This window comes from Perna viridis, chromosome 7 (assembly GCF_037379345.1).
Source record: "Perna viridis isolate PV_CMFRI_1.1 ecotype Kerala chromosome 7, ASM3737934v1, whole genome shotgun sequence".
Classification (NCBI taxonomy): domain Eukaryota; kingdom Metazoa; phylum Mollusca; class Bivalvia; order Mytilida; family Mytilidae; genus Perna; species Perna viridis.
In genome coordinates, this window is record NC_142451.1 from 13616877 (window position 1) to 13641836 (window position 24960).

Consider the following 24960-nt stretch of genomic DNA (forward strand, 5'->3'; position numbering starts at 1 on the left):
GTAAAGCATTGTAATATATTTAAAAAAAAAATCATTATGGCTAAAATCATGTTAATATTCAATAAGGTTACCAAGTATCAAAAATTATGATGCCTTATATTGATGAAAGAGCATTGCCAGACACAGCTTGAGTCAACTACCGTTAATGTCAAACAAATATTTATACTTCTGCACTTCTTAACGTAGTTCAATGCTGGATAGAGCCATATACTGAAAAAAGCAACAAAATGAAAACAGAAAGCTTAATTTATGATAAATTATAGAAAAGATATATATTTTTAACTCTAAAAGGTTAAGGAGTAATAAAACTGGCAATGTTATTGGTTAGCAGTAGCAATTAATTCCTTAATACTGGCTCTTAGTACACATTTTCGGAATAGGTTGATTATCTGGGTTGATAGATAATTGAATTTGACTACAATATACTTATACAAAATTTTGTTCACATATGTTAAAGCCGAATCGATTGAGGCGGCAAATCGATGACAGAATCCGGGTGTTGGAAATTTTTTATCGTTAATTGAAGGCTCATATACCATCTTTTGTTGTTGCTGGTGCCTATGTTGTTGTTGTTTTTTTTTTTGTTTTTTTGTTATGTTTATATTTTGTTTTGATTATTTGGTAGTTGTTAGTTTCTTATTTTTTCTATTTTTTCTCTATATCAATTTTGAAAATAATTCAAGAGCGTTCAACTGACACTGAGTGCTTGTTATGTGCATGTATGCTGGCTTGACCTTACGTGTATAGTGTAGTGAACAGGATGGAATACGTGGCCACATTTTATTAAAACCTAATGATTCACTTTTTTCGTTTCTCCAAAAAAGGACGATAACTGCGATTATCATTGGCAAATTAACTTTATAGTGAACATCACAATAATCTAGAAAAAATGACATCAGATTGCTGAATCTACCAATTGTATCAACAAACCACTTTAACATTGACACCTTTGAACAGATTGGACAAAACTCTAAAGATTTTTTGCATTAACTCAAATGTTGATTTTTATATACCTGCAAATTTCGAGTATTTCAACTGTAATATGCAACGTTGAATACACAACTGAAATTATGATCGATATACACATGCTTATGAAAATAAAAGTGACAGAAGCTACTCTACGTTATTACCAAAGTCACTCATGCATTCACAATCAGAAATACTCGCCCATTTCTGCAAAACTAAAATGAAACAACAGATGAAGAAAGAACAATTTACTGGCCAAAATTGAACTATCTTGGAACAAAGTAGTTAAGACGTCACTACAATTAAAAGAAAGTTACTCAGCAAAGGTTTCTGATTACTTAACAGTTTACTTGTCTAATCTGTTATGCAATCTGCTGTTTAGGTATGGCGAGTAATTACAATTTTTGGCCGATAACATGAACCGTTGTAATCTTTACGGTTAACAGATTCAAAGATTTTTTAATAATTTTACACCAGACTGCGATGGACATCGTCCTAGATTCTGTCTCTACATGACGGGATGCCAATAATTGTTGTAAAACAATACTCAATACACGTACACATCTCTAAACTTTCAATATTATAATGACAATTTTATCACAGGCCATTTTGAACAGAACTTCATTTTGCCGAGTCTTGTTGTCCATCAATCCTTTATGCTATGGCAAATTCACGATTCCATTTGTTTCATGAACGCTTTTGTTTCAAAGAACACAAATAACAGACATACAAGAAACAGTACTTTATATAGGAATCGAGAATGGAAAAAAAAACAAACTCCAATTAGAAAGAATAATAAGCGAATTCAAATTGTACGATTAATACCAACTTTATTATATAAAGACTTAATTGTTTTCGTAGATTAAGCTCTACACAACTTATTAAATAACCAACAGTGAAGTACTGGGTAGTTATTGAAACTTATGCTCCCAGTTTTAAGTGGCGTCACAGTTGCTCATTTGCTTTTGTTACTTTGTATGTATGATTTTAGTTTCTTTGTGTTCTTTGTTGTGTATGTCTGTTTTCCATGTCCGGTCTTTGTCCCTGGATTACATTCTTTTGATTACCGCCTTAGCCTTGGTTCCCTAGATTACTCTTTATCTGCTAGTGTGAGTCGAAAAAGTGCATACGCAGATTTGAATTAATTATATCCATGTGATCATTTCATGCTTTGGGAAGCTACCTTTTTATTTTATTTTATTTTTTCACGTGCTGTTTAATTGATATTTCAACACTCATTACGCAGGTAATTGAATGCTTCATTGGCAAGTTTTCATACTGAAAAATCTAAAGAAAACTCCTACGTGATCAATTCGATATTTTTTATAAATTAAAATGCCAAATAAAAGTTCTGGCACATATAACTTCTAAGCGGTAAATATCGTACGTACGAGATTTTTCTACTATGTCTGCCGATGAGCGACAATACTTCTAGAGTAAATTACTTAGGATTTGACGCCTTATTCTGGAGAATATTTATCATTATTAATTATTGATAACTTTAAAAAAAAACAAATTTAACAAATAACGAAGAAATAACCTCAGTTACGTGGTGCACACTTAATAACCCACTATGCAGGTTTTTTAAAGTATTAACCACGGGCATTAAGGTTATTTCAAATAAATACAAAAAAATATGACAGTTATTCCTTATAATTTAATTTAAGTACCAAAATTCTGCGAGTTAATCATTAAAAAAATTTTTGAGGACGTCACAGTCATTACAAAATTCAAAATTTGGTCTATGAGATGATAAACGAAATTCTTGATCCAATTAGAAACCGTTATATCTATTACATTAAATTCTAAGAAATGAACATTTGACGATATGAATTCCAATACGAATTTAAATGCACATTATGAAAAACTTGCAATTAACACTAAGTAATAAAATGATAAAAATGTGTACAGCAAATATAATTGATTCGCATTAAAATCTTTATCACGTTGCAAATTTCAAATTGACTCGCATGGAATGTGAATAAAATGTACGTGTTAACGATGAATTAAACCAAATCCCAATATTTGAGAACTACTCTAGGCAATGGTAATAGTCGTATCGTTGTTTGGATTCTTGTGAATGACTGTGTGTGAATCATGAATGTTTGAAGTGACCTAAATCTTCTTTTATTCGTCACAAAAATCTTTAAAGATGAGAGGAAAAACCATAGGATACTGAGGGATATCATTGGACAGACCAGTGCAATAGAATAAAAAAGACATCAAGATACAAACTAATAGAAAGTACAATTTGAATTAAGGTAAAACGTTAATGAAATTTAATGCAATTAATCTCTCTTTTCGAATTTATAGTTATTCTAAATTCGACTTGTATACTATTCTCCAAAAAAGAATAAAAGAATCATGCTTTGTAATGCAATTATAATTATCATTGATATCAATTTGAAAGTATTCAAGAAATTCCCTGTGATGCAATTTTCAAAATATTGAGGTCAAATGTCAACATCGACGGCTGAAAAGGGTAACAAAATTTGTGCATTTTTGATATTATCTTTAAAACCCTTAGACAAAACTTGAACACAGTTTTTCCTTCATCAAGGAATTTCTGCGAAGTCAATTATCATATTTTAGTTTGTTAATTGTTAAACTATTTCCCCCTCCTAGAGATCCCAAAACATCGATAATTTGAAAAGCAAATGCAGTAACTGTCGACATTTTGTATTTAAGGTTTTGCATTTGAAATACAATTGATGGTCTATCAAGATATTTTACGTGTCTGTGGGTCAGCAGTTGTCAGTTTTCTCATTAATACTTTTTGCCCCTGACGGAGGCCGTAAGGCCGAATATTTTAGCCGATATTCCTTATTTTTTTACTTTTTACTTTTATTTTATTTGAATGTAGTTCCTTTTTACCTTTTAAATCTGGCTATTTTTCACTTATTCATTATTCATTTTTTATGGAAAGTTTGAAATCCACAACAATAATAATAATAATAATAAACCAAAGCGACATGGTTGATTACAAAGTTTTACAACAAATAACATGCTTAGTCAAAAACCACGGTTTTATTTATGTTTCTCAGTTTTGATAAAAGTTCCGAACAAGTTCAATATGAATTTATGCTGGCCAAATAGGAAGTGAATTTTAGATTTCATTCATCCTAACAGTTCAGAATTTGGTACTGTTCACTGATTTATTTCCCTACATTGACCATCATTTTCGTTGGTCCAGGACAATATAAAAATATTCCCATTCTTCAATTTTACATGTAGTGTCTATTTTGAATATGGCAGACCCAATGCTTCCGACATCACCTTGGCACCTTTTTATAGAACCTCCTTAATTTTTATTGTACCTATGTAATATATGCTACTGGTATATACCGATTGAAGCCACAGCATCATCTCCTTTGGTACTGTTCTATAATGTATGTTGGATTTGTAATAGTTGTGCTCGATTGCTTCGTTTATTAAGTCTCGTTGTTCATAATTACTTAGGTGGTATTTGTCGAAATATTTGTTTACGGTTGTCGAATATATCTATGCCTAGAGGATTAAAAGCATTTTGAGGATCAGCATACATGACGGCTTCGTTTATGTAGTCAGAAGGTCAGTGAATTCAACCGTGTTGCCCACAAGTGACATTTATAGATACTTGGACTATATTTTTATACATTAAGATTAGAAAACGGTAGGATAAGTGTTAGTATGCATAGGGGTTTCAATTAAGCATTTCAAATCAACAGCATAGTTAAAACATCCATTTGAAACGTCTTGAGATATATCTTATACCCAGATATATATGAGAAGGATTAAGTATGGTTTTGTCTAAAATAAACATAATAGGGGTGAATTATATTTCTCAAGATAATCAATGAAAGTGTTTAAATAAAATTTGTTTCGACCTAAAATCAACTCTCTTTATGTTCATCTTTGGATTTTCTATATATCGTGACTGGCTATAGTGTAAAAATTCTGGCGGGAAATTTCCCAAACATTTTTGTAGTAGAATGTAACAAGTTTAAGGTTTAATTGCCACTTATATTTCGAATACAGTTTCTATAAGGCTTACTAAAGGGTTTCCAATGAATAATATTCGTGATAAAGAAATGTATGTTTCACTAATCATAAGCTTCTGTCTGGTTTTAAAACTTAAATGGAGTAGAGATGATCAAATTTTTATAAAGTTCATATTTTAAAAATTTTAAGATAGGTATTATTTAAAACTACATGTAAAATAAAATCCATTCATTTTTCAAAATGTTTTCCTGCATTGTTAAAGTCCGGTTCCATCAAGGTTACGAAACCTTCCACGCCAGGACTTCCTGACCCTTCAGAATGTAAAACCCAGAAAGAACAACTCGTTCTTCAAGCAGCAAATGACGGTGTAGATACTTTGGTAGCCGCTTCCCCATCTACTATTTCACGCAAAAGAAAGAGAGGTGAATACAACACCTACGACGACAATACTCGTGCCAAGATAGCCCGTTATGCTGTAGACAATGGTGTTGCCAAAGCTTCCAGAAAGTTCACCGCCGACCTTGGTCACAAAGTCAGCGAAACTTCAGTCCGCAGCATGCGGGACAGTTATATCAAATTAAAGAAGAAAGGTGCTTATCAATAAAATATTTGCCTTGATTGCCCAGTCCCAGCCCAGTTCAGAAAAAAGATAATTTCAAAATTTTAAAATTAATAATCATTACTCGTTTACCTTCTTGCGTCTTTGCCTTTTATTCCACCAACATTGGCTTAACGTCCAAATGTAAATTCTTACTTTTCTTTACAATTTTGAATTGTCTACCCTCGAGTTACAAATTTGTGTTAAACTGGCACAAACTTATTTGCAAATCTGATTGTATAATCCGTTAAATAAACAATTGTTATGGGATTAATGTGATTGAAGTTTTTTATGATTTTAACGGTTAAAGTAAATTTAAGATCGGATTTAATTAACTACTGAATTATTTTGATTTATTACAAAATGAATTTATCAATAAAATTTCGTTATCTTTTTTTCAGTTGGTATCAAGATTTCTTCACTAATCCACTCACCCCGTGGTAAACTGTTAGCTCTTGGTGACTTAGACGACCATGTTAAAGACTGGATCCGTAAAGTCCGACTCAACGGTGGCGTTATCAACACTCGCATCGTCATGGCAGCAATAGAAGCAATCGTTACTAAATTTGCCCGTAGCAAACTTCAGCGGTATGGTGGTCACATCAACGTTACCAAGTCATTAGCCAGATCTATCCTACAACGTATGGGTTTCGTGAAAAGAAAGGATACAAAGGCATTCAAACACCTACCCACCGACTTCGACGACATTAAAGCAACCCACCTGGAAAAAGTCAACAAAGTCGTAGAGGAGCACTATGTACCAGACTCTCTCATCATAAACTGGGACCAGACTGGTTGTCAACTTGTGCCTGGCGGAGACTGGACCATGGAACAGCAGGGGATTCAACAGATCACCATTTCGGGGTTAGACGATAAACGACAGATCACTCTACTTCTTGCAGTAACCAAATCCGGTACACTTCTTCCTCCACAGCTGATTTACGCAGGCAAAACCGACCGTTGTCTTCCAAAGGGTGTTGACTTTCCTGACAACTGGGACATCACCTACACCAAGACCCACTGGAGTAATGAGGAGTCCATGTTCCGTTACGTTGACAAAGTCATAATACCATACGTAGAAAAGATCCGCGACGAGCTGCCACTGGTAAACACTACAACCCAGAAAGCCATAGCATTATTCGATGTTTACAAGGCTCATCAGTGTGAAAAACTTTTCAGCCACTTACAGAAACACGACATTGTACCACTCTTCGTACCAGCTGTACCGACAAACTACAACCTTTAGACTTGTCACTCAACCGAGAGTACAAAGAAGAACTAAAAGCCCACTTCCATGACTGGTACTCATCAGAAGTAATGCAACTACTGAAGCAGCAAGAAGATGACACTGGCGGTGATGCATCAAACAACGTTGTGGTTGATACCAAGACTTCCGTGAGAAAACCCATCCATGCAAACTGGATTATTTCACCAGAAAATGTCAACACGTACCGACCTGATCCAGATGGGCTTCCGTAAAGCTGGTTTACTCTCTTAAAAGTGATATTGACATTATAAGCTGTTGAAATTTATAGTATTTCTGTAATTTATCAGTGCTTGTGTGTTAAAATTGCATTGTCTAGTACTTTATAAAATATGTTTTATCTCATATGCACCAAAAATAGATTGTTATTAATATGATGGTAAAAATACAATAAATATTAAAACAATTTTTTCAGTTTTTCTCTTTATGAAAACTCTGTTTGCTGTTCCAGATCGACTTTCTCAAAATAATCAAAACGCAAATTATACACTTCAAATGAACACTTTACCGATACATGCTATTTTAACCGGAAGTATGAACATCTCAATAAAGTAACAAAATCTTTTTTATGTTTTTATTCATTTAAGGAGTTTTATTACTGATTGTATATCTTCCTTCATTCACTGCAGGTACAAGTAACATTGTTAAACTACGTTCACACTGAAATATAGGTGAACAGGGTCTGACATTTGTACAAGTCAATACGGGCAGTCTCTTGCTCATGTTCTTCTTTCTCAATGTTTTGGAAAACACATTTTTCGTTGGGTTGTTAAATTCGTGGTTTGGGCAACCCACGAAATCCACGAAAATTGGATCATCACGAACAATTAGTGTTTCACAGTATCTTAAAAGCCATTTTTCTTGGATGTTCATACTTACCAACCTACCATATCTTCAGTCGGTCATACGACTGTCATGATATGTTACCCCTATCCACTATGCCTACATGCTATGCATGACTTTGTAGTTAATCTTCTCGGATGGTACTTTTTTAAATTGGAGGTGGGCAATGCAGACTTTTTTGCTAGTCGATTCTGATGCATTAAGCAATCTCAGGCATAGTTTAACTTAATCTGTCAACAAAACTATTTAACGCTCAGAACCATATAGCATAACAAACTATATTTGTTGTCGTATCAAGTTGAATTGGTTCTCCTGAATGCTTTTAGTGCCAATTTTTTGCTAACATAAATCGATTATAATACCTCCAATTGTAATATCTGCAACAACAACGATTTCTTGTCACAAACGTAAATGGAAATAGTTCTTGCGTCAATTTCACAAAAAGTCGTAAGTGTGACATTGATCGTAATATATGACGTCACAATGCTATCTTAGATTGTGACGTCATTACTTACGATCAATTTTACACTTACGACTTTTTTGAAATCGGCGCCTTATCTTATTAAGTGCACGTTATGTTTTGCTGTTTAATAGCTTACGTTTTTCAGTTTTATTTCGTAAAAGTATAAAGTATAGACAGTCATGATTCCGCCTTGTCGTTCTATTAGTTTTATTTTAATTGTAAAGGAATTTTATAAAGGTATTATATGTGGCAATGATATCAAAATTATAATTTTACCATGAATTTCCTTTGAGTGTAATATTTCTTAAAGAAGTCAATGTACCCAACAAAGACTTAAAAGTTAGGAACATTGGTATGTTCAATTCTTATCATTCTTACCTGAATTGTTTATAGAATGATCAATTGGGTATCATGTAAAGATATGGCCGACAGACACATAATATTTGTCCATTTACCCACAAATTGCAATGGCGAAGTTTACAATGAAAATGTAGTTTGAAAACCCCCCTTACAAAGACAATTTTTCTCCTTAATTTTACACATATACATGTAGGATTAAATTTCATCTGTAATAAAACTGACTGTTTTTAATCATGTTTATTACGCCGCACCTTTTCTTTTAGAAAGTCTATCCAAACATCTCTAACTTCTTTGATATTTACCTTTGAATTCGTCTATTTAAACGCAAAATATGTATAAAAAATTATTTTTAGTAGGAAAATGATTAACAAAAGTAAATAATATGCCATGGACAGTCAATGCAGGGATATAAATCATTTTAAAAATATACAATTAAGGATCAAATTATTGTGAAAATAACTTAATACATTATAGTTACCCCAGTCAATATGTATTACATTAAAAAATGACAACTTTGTTATTTAGCGGATTTCATTCATACTTTCCACAAAATAATTTGACAGACCATTGATTGAATTGCAAATACAAAACAAGAAAAATTAAAAACAAAATAACGATATATTTGTTTTTCAAATTTCTGAATTTCTTAGGTCTTCCAAGCGGGGCATAAAATAAAAAAAAAACAAAATATGTTTTACATGTTTAAACTTCACCGAAATATTAGTAAATTTAAGTACGTTAGGTCAAACGATTTTAAAGAGAATTACAGAAATGTACAAATATTGTAACTCTATTGTTGAACTTTGACCTCCAATTCTCCAAAATTGCAACAACAGCAAATAGAATCGTAGTGCCTATACAATGATACGAAATTCAGCTGTGAGATATTTGTCGGTCCATTTAAAGTTCAAAGGTCAAAATTTACCTATTTTGTTATTATCATTTGTTTCTGTTTTAACTCGACTTGTATATTATAGATAAAGGAGACTTCAGAAACAGCTTGTTCTGCATCTTTTTGGACCTACATCTCGAATTTGACAAAAGTGGTCATCTCAGCACTAAGATTTATGATAAAAAAAACGATTTTAATTCTAATTTCATAAATTTTCCTAGAACAAGTACTAAATACTCTGATTAAACGCCATAAATATTTGTGTAAAAGACACCTCAATCAGGGGTACGAGGAAATGACTCTTAAAAGCTCTCTTACCAAATTCTTTTGTAGATATCAGTCCTTGGTTGAATAATAATCCGTTTTTCTAGAATAATTAGTAATGATTGTTTTTTGTCAATTGTTCTTTGTGTCGATATGACCGCTGATTTACCGATTGTGACAATAGCATGCATGCAAATGCTTTTTAATGACCACTGGAATATTCACACCACAATGGAAGAGGGAGGCTTAGCGCGCTGTAAAACCTAGATTTAACCCACCATTTTGTTTGAAGTGCCATTACCAAGTCAGGACTATTGCGGTACCAGCTGCCCTGGTGGTGTAATACCTATTTTGCCAGATTTATTTTGGACTTGACTTGATTATGAAACGGATTAGTGTTCGGTAATTTTAATGTTACCCTTGTTTTAAAAGAGTCACAGGTCTACTAATACCACGGTGTTTAAAATGAAATCAGAGTTATTGCTCTTTAGACAAATACGGTTATGATTGTTTGTTAAGGCGATTTCCTCATTGCTGGATACGGTATGACGAAAGACATCTTTGCCTGATGTACATAAAAAAACAAAAAATCCAAGATTATTTACAACAAGCAAAGAAAATTAAAACAGAAATAGATATTTTTCGGAAGTTTTGCATCCAAATCAAGTGATGGTCAGTTACTACAAAATAAAGGGTTATGCAAAAGACCGAAGTGAAAAATTCTGTGCATATAGTAAAAAGGTAAGTCCGTATAGCAAATGGCAATATCAGGGTAAAACCGGAAAGTCCGAAGCCAATGCAATGGTCTTGACCTGATAAAGGTATTTCTGATAGGAATGGTGGAACAAACAAGATTTTATAGTACGTTAAATCACCCACATTTATTTCGGTTAATTATTTTCGGTTTGTTTCAACACAAAAGAGCAGAATAAAATTGCCACTGGTCAAATCGGTAACATCAGTAGTCAAAACAGTACCAAAAATACAAACAATAAATAAGTGAAATTAAAAAGAACTAAATACAATTTAAATTAAGTAAGCGCAAATGAAGGGTAATTACGAAATTACCGAACTACTAAAAACCAGCTTCAAAATAAATCAATTGTGAGTATCTTAAAATACTTATTCAAAAAGTCATAGTGAGTATTTTTGAATTTTGGCAAAAAGTTGATACCTGTGGCTGAGGAAAAATAAACCGGAAACATTAAAATGAAGAACTCGGTTAAAAAAACACATGAGGATTGAAGAATAAGTACAGAAACAGACCTATTCAATATCTATGAATTCATGTGCTGCAAAAAAGGTGATAAGTATCTTTTTTACAAGACATCCACATGTTGTTTAGTTGTAGGGCATATAAAATGTAAGAAAAAAAAAACGCCCATCAAAGATACACGTAGTTGCCATTTTTAATTTTAGAAACTGACACTGCATAATTTCATAGTTTCAAATAAAATGAGGACAACTTATAAATTGACATAATGGCTAAAATTTATAAAACAAAACTTCTTTCTTGTGAGATGTAAATTTTATCAGCTTGAAGAGCTAAAAAGTTACCACACAGAAATAGGAAGTTGTGAAAATTGGACAAACAAAAGTGGCCGTGGTTGTCAGAGAGTTTGTAGAAAGCTTTTTTCCTTTGTATAATTCGAGGTGAATGTCACGACAATTGTCAGACTAAAACGGTTTTTTTTTTGTGCCTAAAGTTTAAGTTATTTGTTCCTTAGGATATGAAATATCGATATAATCTCAAAATTTAGTATTATTTAATAATAAAACATGAAATAAATAGCAGAACCTACAAGTTAAGGAGTTTATCAACTTGTCTGCCTTTCCTTAGGGTTTTAAGTGTTCGATGTAGCGAAAATTGAAATTTAAGGAGACTTGTATGTCTTTTCCTAGAATTTTAAGTATTGGATGATATCTGGCTTGTATAAAGTGAGAAAAAAATCAATATGTTTCAATTTTCAAATAGCTATTTCAACCAGAACTTACGAAAAAAAACCGTTGAATGATTAACAATTCAAAGCTATTAAGAAATATTTAATTGCATGCCGAATCAAAATCAAAGGTTTATGTATTATGATAAAGCGTAACTTGCACGTGGCCTATTTTGAAAACGGTTACATACCTAATAAAAGAAGAAAACAACAAACAGTAAAACATGTTCAGTTAGTTTAAATGGAGAAAACAAAAAAGAGTTTTATAAACATTCGGCTCAGATACAGTCGGTTACAATATCTTCATATATATCACATTGTCTCTGTTATTCCGCAGACCGAAATCGTTAGGATAGAGTATCCAAGGGAACCAAGGTTATAGCGGTAATCAAAAGAATGTAATCCAGGGACAAAGGCCAGACATGGAAAACAGATATACACAACAAAGAACATAAAGTAACTAAAATTGTACACACAAAGTAACAAAAGCAAATAATATTATACAATTACATAAAATTGTCAGTTAAAACACTATCAAATATTCCTTAGCAAAACTCTTGTTGTCTTAAGTCTAGAAAATGAACACACAGAATATGGCCCAACAGACAATTTTTTGTGATATGATTAAACAATTAAAGAAACACCGTTGCATGCTTCTACATATAACGAAACACAGCATAACAAATGACATTCAGTTTTCATTTAGGAGTTATTCCTCTACCATAATGCGTTAAACATTGATTCAAATGTTATTGCATTTCACTGGAAAACCTTTTGCATGCAAAAAAAACAAAAACAAAAAAAAAAACTGGTTAAATTTTGATTGAATATGTCTCAGTTGACCCATTTAACTCATCTATATTATCGGAAGTGCTTGTCATAATTATAACGTTGCACTACAAATTAGCACTCTTGTTACCCTTGCGTTACCTCGGTGACGTATTTGTATTTATAAAAGGTTCTTCTTAAGCTTTCAAAATTGTCGGATCAATCTTGAGGCATCATTTATACAGCATTGTAACCCTTAGGACCATTTTAACTACAAAAGCCCAGATAATATTTTAATACACAAAGCGATTCAAATATAACCTAATTTATTCGAAGGATTTGTTTTTTATAACTTTTTTTTATAGACGCATTAATAATGTCCTATGATTTGACAAAATCAAGTAAACTCATGAATAAAACGTTTAAAGAAAACCAATTCATTTACATTCTGTAATGTTCATGCTATATGTCTCTTTTTTAACTTCGAGCATTTTAAGGTAACTCGACATGGTATGTTCAATTCCACAAAGGTTCTTCATTTGTTTCATTGGATATATTTTGAACGAGACGGATAGTGTTATTGTCAAAACAAATTCCACCTACCATTTCCATGATGTTCAAGTTCCATAAGTTTTTGCAATGTGCTTCGTGGCTTACACAATGTTTTTTTCTTTATGACTTAAGCATCGTTTCTTGAAATACAATTTTTTTATACATTTGCATGAGTAACGGTCACTAGAAATCTTAATATGATTTGCCAAGGTTACATCAAAGATAGATACAAAACACAACATAAGTAACTTTAAATACCAAAGAATAGTTCTCCATATTCTGCATATATAAAAGCAGAGGACGCTTACCCTACCGGTGCACCTGGTCCATGCTCCCAGTTTTTAGTGGAGTCCGAGTTGCTCATTTGCTTTTGTTACTTTGTATGTATGATTTTAGTTACTTTATGTTCTTTGTTGTGTATGTCTGTTTTCCATGACTGGTCTTTGTCCCTTGATTACATTCTTTTGAATACCGCTATAACCTTGGTTCCCTTGATTACTCTTACAGAAACACCCGCCGATTTGCTCAAAAAAAGTCAAGTCCGGGGTAGACAAACGAGGAAAGGCAAACTATGACCCGTTGAATAAATCAGTTTTCGTGGTGCTGACGGATACACCATAACGATCCACGACTTCATGATGACGACCATAAAACGTCTGTAGTGATGACTCAATCTTGTAGCAACATAACCCTGTTCCAGAAGCCTATTTGTTAGAGTTCTAGCGCGATACAAAAAAGTCTGCGTAGTTTCGGCAAGCTCTGGCATAACGTTTGAGTTGTGATATGAACACTCCATACGCAGGTGCTGAAGGGATGTTGCCGCAGATGAAAGGAAAGTTGGCAATTCTGAATGAAAAATGAATAAAATATGATATTTTGCAAGGCCTACGAACAATCACAAGATGGTCCAGCTACTATTTTGATCGGGGACAAATTGAGAGTTAAAGTTGTCATTGACCCAGTATATGAGAGGAGATGAGAGGTACCATTAATAAACAAGTTAACACCGACTTTGATAATACTTATACTTGTGGACCTAATAACAAACTCTGACACCTCAATTAAGATGGAGATAAAATTGAAATGCTGTACTTGAATCATTTCTTTAAATTAATGCATCGTACAATATGGGTCATCTACATGATGGAAGTAGTAATTTCTCTTGCAATATTAAATAGAAGTTGATAATAAGTTGAAAACTCTCTCGGTTTTTCTGTTGCATAACCGGTAATACAATTATATTCCCCTTAAGATAACTTAAATCGTTTCCCTGTCCACCACTATAAAGAAACGCATCTGTCATCAGGCATTTAACAGCTAGCAACTATAGGAAGTAAGATAATATTATTAGATCAGTGTGGCATATTAAAACTATAAAATACTGGAATTAAGGGGCTTTGATTTAATAAAAGGATTTCAATTTTCTACCAACTTGGTTGCTAAAAAGGAAAATAATTTCTATGTAATTCCCACTGGGATCAGATCGGTAGGGATTTTTCTCCCGTTTCTATACCAAGTTTTGTCATCCGGAACACTTGTACAAAAGGGATTATATTCTAACTTAATCGTTTATATGGCGCTTAGTTTTAATTAAATATTCATAGAAGTTAAGTGTGTCTAAAAATGCGTAGGAATAATTTCTTAATTAATTAAATGGTTTGGGGTTAAGTGGTGGTGAATCTAATTACCAGAAATTTGTTTCACAGAGCAGAATCATTCAAAAAGAAATTACACATCAGATTGCTATACTATATTTTGCTTGTCGCCCAATTTTTTTCTTCTGAGTTTTACTTTAGAAAAAAGTTATTCCTAACTCACAAAATAGATAAACTGAACAAAACTGCACGAAGTCAGGTTAACCTTTAAAGAACCTTTTTGTAAGGAGTTTTTTTTTGTTTTATTTTGATTTCGCTCTTGTTAGTTTAGTTTATAATTATTTCATTGCTCAAATGAACTAATAATACAATATAGTGGACATAAATCTAATTAAAACTAACGAACTTTTATTCTTAAAAATGCTGAATGTAAATAACAAAATACAAAGAGTACATATAAACAGCACAGTCAGTTCTTTCTGTTTATGTTGATTAACTTACAACTTAGATGAACCGTTAAAAAAGGTAAATAATGTCGTCATATAAACGAATGAGTTTAAGAAATTAGAGAAGAAATTTTTATAAACTGAAATTAAACAAGTACATTTAGTTGAAACAATTAGCGTTTGCACATATGGTGCAGACCAAAAAGACGATAAAAGTAGAATATTTCCTTACGCAAAATATCTTGTGGCTTCTCATTAGAAATTGATATTTTTTTGTTATTTTTTATCTTATTCTTCTTGTTTGATATGAATATTAAAGCTCACTGCTGCGTGAACATTTAATCAAATGTTGATATTGCTGGTTAATTCACTGGAACGTTCGATCTGGATTTTGTCTTTAAAACATGTTTTTACTGTTATTTTACCATCTGCTCAAAGATTTTTACCGTTACTTTTCTCAATGACAGAGTGAAATTTAATGGGTAATAAAGAATACGCCTGGCTGATTCACGGACATTATTCTCTCCGATTTCTACAACAAGTCACGAACACATTCTGGCCATGTTTGATGACAATATTCGATAAACTCCCAGTAAAAGTGCTAAAAATCCTAAAAGTCTCAAAATCTATAATGCATTTGAGGAATGCGTTTATTCCAATAATAATTGTGATGAACGATAGTGAAATATTGTAATATCTTAACATCTCAATTCATTTCAAATGGTGCAAATGGAACTTCAGGGTTGAAGCTTTTAAGTCCGGATGGAAAAATAAAATACTTTTATTCATCTTACAGACTTAATTTTCATAACTACTACGAAAAGCGATTAAAAAAGACATGCATATTAAAAGTTTTTTTTAATGCAAACAGTAAATAAAAGTACTAAAATTTATTCGATGATAAGCCAGGAGTATCATTAAAGATATTTTAATGATAAATAACTAAAAAGTATAACGAACAAGCCCTGCCAAGATGAAAGCTTCATGTTTGTTTTCTTCTGTTATTATTTTTGGTCATTTGTTCGGTTTGATTGGTTGGTAATGAATAAAATGGTTTGTTTGTACGTTGTTTATTTTTGTTTTTATTTGGTTTTTGTCTGTTGTTTTGGTTTTTTATGCATGAGTCATGGTGTTCTTAATTTTGTACTATTAAAATTACACCCTATTTGATTAAACCTTGTTTACTTTTTGAGTGTTTAAGGTGTATTGCGATACTAATCACGATCTGACATCATCAAAACTAATATCTTAAGCATATAACACCACGATTAGCACATAACAAATGAATGACTACGAAAATTAACATACGCTCTGAGTATTTTTTTATACATAAAGAGTATACACTTAAGATGCTAGATGACGAGAATATCTAATTTTGTCCAATTTAAATTATAAGATCAGATAAACACAATATATGCTTTATTTCATTAATTGATTTTTGCATCTTTTTTGCACCCTCAAGTTATGTAATATGATCATTCATTAATTTTTTAGATACGGAACTACCACTTACTTGATTTTTTTCTTGATTAATCAATTGATTTGATTATTTAGTATAATCAAACTTTAAGCAAGACAGAAAATGAAACCACCAGTGTCAGTAGGTCCTGTCGCTGTAAATACGTGTGATATTTAACGCAAAGTATTGTTTGTTCTCATTTTAAGAGTAAAATAAATAAATTAAAACACTTAAATTCATATTTTTCGTCAGGTGAAATAACATGAAAGGGTACATATAACTATAATAGTAAAATGACCAAACCATTAACGAAAATGTCCCTCGGAAGTATTGCTCGTCGATGAGTGTCACATTCGCGTCAATAATCCCATGCTCTGTAATCATATTTACCCTTAAGTGAATTGCATATGTAATCAACATTTCACAAAAAGTTTAATATATATATTTTTTTAAAATACTGATAAAACATCATAAGGCCATGTTGAAACTTTAATGACAAAGTAGAAAACATGATTTGTGTTCCTATTTGTGTTGTTAGAAAAACAAAATACGAATGTGATAATATACAAAAGAAATGCAATAATCTAGAAAAAAAGGGAATAAAGTAAAATAAAGATAAATGAGGTGGTGTTGACGAAATGTTAAGCGAAATGTCTTATTCAATTGTAAAATTATTTGTCGGAGTGTTTAACACAGAACTCTTAAACAAGAATATTTCTTTACAATATCCGTGGAACTCCCAGTCTACGGTGGAAATCAAAGAAGACCGTATATAATACCGGGTTTTGTTCCTTTGATATTTCACATGATTCTGAAGAAGTGTTATATTTATGTTATGACTTGCTTTGACATCTAAGGGCATTTTCTTGATTAATTTTATTGATTAGTTCCAAGTGTATGGTAATTAAGATGACAGGTGAAGTCCCCCGTATTGATTGACAGACTTTGAAGATTTACACTCTAAAAACGGTACCATGCATTTTTGTACAAAACATTTCTTTGTATTGCACTCAGATTTGACCGACAGCAAATGATTTTGATATGATCAGATACAATGCATAACATTTATGTAAATAAAGAGCTGCAGAGTGTTGTATGCTTCACGGTTTTACAGAAGTTTTATGGTTGTCATAATTGTGTATATATCTCAATCATAAGAACCAATTAATTCACCGTGTCATATTTTTCCTCTTTTGTCTACACTGGACATGACATTTTATGAGGAATTCCGCGGGTGTTTCTATAAAAGAAGAGAACATTTACCCATCGGGTGCACTTGGTCTGTACTCTCAGTTTTTAGTGGATTCCGGATATATTATTTACTTGTGTTTGTATATGCATGTTAGTTTTGTCATTTTATGTTGTTTTGTTGTTGTTTTTTGTTTTTGTTATTGTTTTTGTTTCATTGTTTTTTTGTTTTTTTTTTGTTTTTGTTTTGTTTTTGTTTTTTTGTGTATGCCTTTTTCTCTATACGTTATCCCTGGATTACGTTCCTTTTTAATAACTTTTAATTCTGGTCCTCCTTGCATTCAAGTACGTTGTATGCATTCCTCAGCATCACCTGTGCGGAGAAATGTTAAAACCGTATCACCATATAAAAAATATGGCCTTTATGTATCCCTTTAGGAGGGAAAAATATCTTCTTCATGAAAAATGAATATAATGATATTGTACCTCTTGATGTATTAAACTAAGTAAAAATAAATAAATAATATCATAAATATAGTGTACATGTATTTGTTTTTCGTACATACTCTATTCATAGCGGAAAAACAAGCACAAGAACGCTAGACAAAAAAATCACAAACGATATGAAGAATACGAATTACCGTATAGCAGGTCATTTTTACGGGGTGCTATTTTAGCGGTCTGTCTAAAGACACCAAAATAAATTCCACGAAATACTTGCTCTCGGCTTAGGTAATTTGTGCACCACTAAGCATCCACCAAAATAATAAACGCCAAAATATTTCGTATACGTTTTTACAAGAAAATCGCCAATATTTACACCCACTCAAATAAGCCGCCATACAGTACGTTGCACTGTTATTAACATGAGAAAGGCACTTGCTCAAATAGTATAGTAGAGATGATATCATCTTAAGAAGTAGTTAAGTCCTAATTCACTGTGTGTTTCGTATACCCGGGCTTGACATGTTATGAGCAACTCGGCGGTTGTTTCTAGAAAACCAGAAGACGCTTACCCTACCGGTACACCTGATCCATTATCTCAATTTAAGTTGAGTCCGTGTTACACATTTACTTTTCCTTTGTTACTTTGTATGCATTATTTTGTATTCCATGTCGTTTGTTGTGCGTCTGTTTTCCCTGTCTAGTCTTTATCCCTGGATTGCATTCTTTTGATTTCCGCTAGAATCTATTTCCCTTAATTCATCTTTCATTACTATATATGATACATGTATTAATTTTATTTTCTCCTTTCACTGAGTTTATCCAATAATCCAAATATCTATTCAGTTATCTGGTTGGTATATTTGATCGTTCTTTTTTCCCTAATAAGCTGAAAAAAGATAGCATGAATGTGTTTCTGTTATAAATACGATTTCTTATTTGTAAAAAAATGCAATGGCTTTTCAGTTCGACTTTTGCTTAAAGCGACTTATTGCTTGATTTTTAAATGAAATGCATGTGTAATGTTATCTTTTTATTTTTATTCCTTTGGTTCAATTTCTCTAGTTATTTCAAGTAAATGCATTTTTAACGACCATCATAAAAAGAATGAAATATTATTCATTAGAATCAAAATTGCTTCTATTTCCAGTTTTGATGTTTCTATCGCAGGGAACCTTTATAATGCTAGAAGTTTTAATTGATGGGGTCAATTTTATATCTCATCCGCTGCAATAATGTCGATCGGTTTCAATTTGTTGATTTCCCATGGTAGGTTTTGGCGACATTAAAAAGCATCATTTGAAGACACAGAAGACTTAGAACTAGTGATGTGATATGAGTGTGTCATTAATTCGCACCGAGCAGCATGCTTCTATTGGCAAACTATTACGAAAATGTCGTGTAATATTGACAGCTTAATAGAAAACCTCCGGCGTCTATCTCTGCTTGATTTTGATATTTAGAATGCCCAAACCGGATACAACCGTTTGTGCTGTTAGTAATTCACGGAAATCTATATTAACTGTATCCGTTTCCGATTCATTGATTACTTGTCTGTATTTCCAAGTCAGAACTGACAAGTTTTCCTTCGGGACGTTTCCAATAAAATTAACGTATCATTGTCCATATCTGAGATAATAGACCATTGTTTCTGTACAAAAGCAACAAGTTAAAAGCACGAACGTTGAAAGGGCACTTTATTTAGATAACTTATTAAAGTATTTGCATTTTAGGTAATGCATGGAAGTAACTGCTGGCTGTAAATTAGATTTTAATGCAAAAGGAAAGCTAGCGTTAATTCGTTATCATTTGTATAGTATAGCAATAATTAGATTGAAGAAGATGAAACAACATTTTTTAATAACTCGAACAAGCCTAATTTTTTTTATTTATTTTTTACGTTGTTGTCAAACGGGATGTTTGAGTACAGAATTTTATGGACTTAAGGCAAAAATATAATCAAATGGATGTTATATTTTTTTTCATCTTTTTTTTTTTTTAAAAAAAAGATGAGAAAAATACAATTTTATTGCAGAATCTGATAAAACGTCATTTTTATTACTTATAATTTAAAGTCCGCTGAACGATAAGTAAGTAAACTTTAAAAAAAAAACAATAGAAAAATATACTCAGTGTATTGGTAAACATCCACTTTAAGTGTTTTCTTTTTCTTTTTTTTCTTTTTTTTTTTAATTTGGTTTCCGCATTTTGTTTGAAATTTCTAATTTGAAAGTTTAATTTATCAAAGCTAATTGTTTTAAGTTATTTTATGATATCAAACGACGTATGTTTGAATCTATAAGGAACTGATGCTTATCCGATCTTCTAAAGTCAATAGTGACAACTTAACTATTCATATATTACATATGTGAAGTGAATTTGAACTGCATAAAAATACAGTACAGTACATGTACATAAATTAGATAAACGATAAAATATTAGCATATTAACACTACAATACTTGTTTTCAGCTATGGAAATACGTCTGCTGAACTTTCGAAATCCGATAAGTTTCCTTTCAGTATTTTCTTGGCCCATTAAATATTGAAAAGTGCGTTGATTAGTTTATTCTACAGGGAATGATTTGACCAAAGGAAATTAATTAATGAAGAAACAAAACGCCTGCACGAAACTATAAGTCAGATAGAAACATTTCGTAGAAATTTACCAACAAGAACCAGATTTAGTCTTCTAAAAATGATTGAATCATTTCGTAAGTTTTCTATTTCCAAGGTAAAATATATGAATGGTCAAAATATGTGCACTGCTTCTGTTCCTGGAAGAAATTTCTTCTATTTGTTTGGAAATTATGTAGATTGGTAGACATTGTAGATTTAAATGTTTTATAATATGCGATGATTAATCTTTTCGATAACAACCGCATGCGTTCGTCGCAAAGGTTTAAACAAAAAGAAAAGTTCATCGATCATTAAAAAGTGCCAAAAAGTTTTCACATGGAAAATTCGTTCATACTAATCGTGATCTCTTTTAATATTTGGTCTATGACATCTTTCCATGAAATCAATGTAAAAAAGAAAACATACATCTAATGGAATATATCTTATACGTACATGTTCATAAAATTTGTCCTTTTTCAATTTGCTTCGAATGAAGAAGAAATTTGTAAATAAAGAATAATCATACATAAAATGGATATAGTTATTTACTGTTATTAGAAATCCTCATTAGCTTCTAACAGCATGATATCTCAATCAGTTGGCTGAATAATAAGCGATTTAGAAATATTCATCTTTTTGATATGTCTTGATTTACGTAAATTATAAGGCTAAAGTAAACTAATTACACAGAATTTTCATTTCATCTTTTAAACATCAACCATAAAAAGTGTAACTTTAATTAAGTTAATCATTAATGTCTCAAAAGTAAACATTTTCAGCTTGCTGGGGATAAAAAATAGCATCATGCCTGAGGAAAAGCAGAACATGAAGGAAAAGACAGGACGAATTGATCATCGGCACCAAGTAAATAGAAATGTCTTTTGATAAAGTGGTGTATTCATTTGCTCATGTTTCATACCTCGATTGACATAGCAATCAAAACTAAAAGCAATCCAGCGAGTGTCTTCTGGATACTGGAGCATTTGCTGATTAAATGAGGGTCTTTTGGGAACATTTGGAAATTTAATTCTGTTGGCCGTGACATGAGAAAAAAAGTAACGATTCTCTTTTGGGGCGAGAAAATTAGTAAAAATAGCGATAAAACAGAAAATAAATAAAAAAGGGAAGGCAAAAAGGTCATTATCTCATTCTCGCCTTTTCTTTGAAGATTTGTTTATAACTTCGTTCACGCAATGACGTTACTTAAATGTAAACTGTGAAAAATAATAGAAACACAGAATACGTATTACTTATAACTTCAAAGCAAAGACTAAGATGAATATAATTTAATTACTCCCATGTTCTACTGTTATCAGTAAAGGGGCATATACATTTGAAATTAACCCCTGTATCTGATAACATATAAAACCCCCTTTTTTGCTGTTACGTCATGCCAGTATGACATCATTATAGGCAGTGACTTGTTTTTATTATGTTTTATGTATATAATTCTTTATAGTGATTTTTTTTCAAAAGTGGCGACGATATATGTACAAACTTAAATTAGTCGTATACTTTCAGCAATTTCTTTGAAAGGATTCAATATGAGAGCTTTTTATTCTATAATGTTAGATTTTTCTTTAAATGCGAAATTTTAGGGTTTTTTCGTGTCTAGACTCTTCTTTACCAATTAATCATATTTTATAAGTTAGTTGCATATGTTTTAAGAAGATTATCATGGTAAAATAAGGGTCAGTGGTCCTTTTAACAAAAAGTCGTAAGTGTAAGATTAGTCGTAAGTTATGACGTCATAATAAATAAAAGTATTGTGACGTCATAACTTACGACTAATTTTACTCTTACGACTTTTTTTAAAATTGACTCCTGATATAACTGAGAAAAGGCTGAACGTTTATCTGAGTCAAAGAACAAAGAAATGTCACAGAAATATAACATAACCGTTGAAATAAGTAAGAAGTAGCAAAGCATGCTCCTTCTTTACAGAAAAAGTGAAAGCTTATACGCGACGTTTAAATGTTATATGAAGATAGATATGTGTATTATTTTTATCCTCTAAAAATCAGAGTCGACATTGCATGAGCATCTTTTAATTCTGAAAATGAATCATTAAGAAAAGCAATGTTGCAAACAAATAATTAGTTTACGCAACAATCGTGCTCAATCTTAAAGTCGTTTAAAAGAATGAAGGACTTCGGTTTGGACAATTTGGCTCATCTTTCCTCAAATAAAAAGAACATGTTTAGTTTCCGGTTTTTTTTTGGTTTTTTTTTTCTTTCATTTCAAGGACATTGATTTCACTCAAAAAGGTGTTTATTTTTTAAACTGATATAGTTAACGTAGTGAAAAACACTGTTTGTTGAACCATAGCTCAAATTTCAAATAATTAAAACTGTGCAAAGATACAAAACTTTGCTTCAGTAATCCATCAATTGTGCCATCTTTAATTTGAACGATGCTGCAGAAATGCGAATGTTGTGAAGAACAATATGCAAAAGATTAAAAGAGCTGTTTTTCTTAAATACGCATTTTTCAGTGAAGACATTGTTTTATTTTTGTTGTAGTAAAAAGATAAGATTTTGCAAGTCTATACAAAAGAAACGTCAATGACGATGTGACAAAAAAAGACCGTGAAAATATAAACGAGATGCAACAAGTATACCGCAGTCATAAAAAATGTTCATTACAGACACATGGGTGTTTTTTGGTGTATTAAGACTCTTAAACACTTATCATACTGGTGCACTTGGTCCGTGTTCTCAGTTTTTAGTGGAGTCCGAGTTGCTCATTTACTTTAGTTACTTTGTATGTATTATTTTGGTTATTTTATGTTCTTTGTTGTGTGGGTCTGTTTTCCATATCTGGTCTTTGTATCTGGATTACATTTTTTTTAATTTTCGTTAGAATCTTGGTTCATTTGATTACTCTTATAGAATTGATGCAGCATGTGAACTTTAAACACATATTTATGTTATTGATCCTTTAATGAACTGATAATTTTTTTTATTCTATTTCATTTTATTTATCTTTTTTTATATTAAGAGTGAAATATGTGACTAATGTTTGATGTTAGAATTTTTATACAATATACCTGAGAGACATTTAAACTAGTCATATCTAATACAGACATGTCAGAAAAAAGCCGAGCAGTCTCATGGAAGTCCTCATGCAATGTTTGAACAGAAAAAGATTTCAGGTCATATACAAACATTTTGATGAATTAGATCAAAACACAATGATGATTCCGTGTCCCTGGATTGATCAATTACCTCTTTAGCTGAGATTGACTAATAAAATTTGTTCCTCGTATAACAATGGGATCCACGTAGCGAATAATGTGGAATATAATCAAATCCACTCTGCTTTACAATTCCTCGCAAAACTTCATTACGATTTTATTTTCTAATATTGAAATGTACTTGTTGATAAAATTCATTGCTAAGGAACTACAGAGTTCAACAAGAAACTAGAAAATGCAATATCTGATATGAAAGATGAAATCAGTTGGTAAAAAGGATATTATCAATAAAAGATAGAGACCACGGAATTAATTTGACAAAGTCGCCAAACTCATTCACTATTTACCCAGACAATTTGTAAAATTACACCACCGGGCTTATCAAATTAATTGAACATTATTAAATATATCCTACAATTCTTAGCAATTCAGATTCACTTTCATTACATGCAATTGCTTGGACGGTTCATTTAAATTGTGTAAGAAAAATTTTACATAGTATTTTTTCTTTATGGATTCGTTAATGAATGTTTAAGATTCATACGTAATGAAAGAATTTCAGAATTAGAAAATAGCAAAAGGTAAGTTTCGATAAAGGCAGTTGTATGTAGATAATAATTTTGGTTTTAACACGCTCTGCATTAAAATTGCTGGTGATGCAGATTAAGTTATTTTGCATCCTAGTTCGGTTTAAATTTAAAGAGTTTATACAAATATTATTTCTAGAAAATATTTTAAAACTTTCTAAAAATAATGCTGTGTTACCATAATTTTTTTATGTTTTATGTGGGCATCTACATAAATATAGTATAATAGTATAATTATTTAACTTACAACAACAAAAAAAAGCAAACAAAAATATCTATGGTCTGTCTTGTACTGTAAAAATACATGAAAACACCTTTATAATCAGTTTGTTTCTCAGATTGTGGTCAGACGATACATGATTGCACTCAGTTGTACTGCACAATTCAATTAAGGCGCTCAATGCAGCTTATATTTTCTTTTTAAATTGCTATATTTTAATTTCTAATCAAAAGACGCTATTGATTAATTATTGAACTTTTATGTCTAGCTATCAAAATGTGCGAACTTTTATGTCTAGCTGCTTAACGTATTGCTA

The 24960-nt window shown here is 31.5% G+C and overlaps 1 pseudogene; it reads left to right on the plus strand.

Moving 5' to 3' along the window:
- The first annotated feature begins 4353 nt into the window (after positions 1 to 4353).
- On the plus strand, positions 4354 to 7043 carry LOC148611401 (uncharacterized; annotated as a pseudogene).
- The last annotated feature ends 17917 nt before the right edge of the window (positions 7044 to 24960 follow it).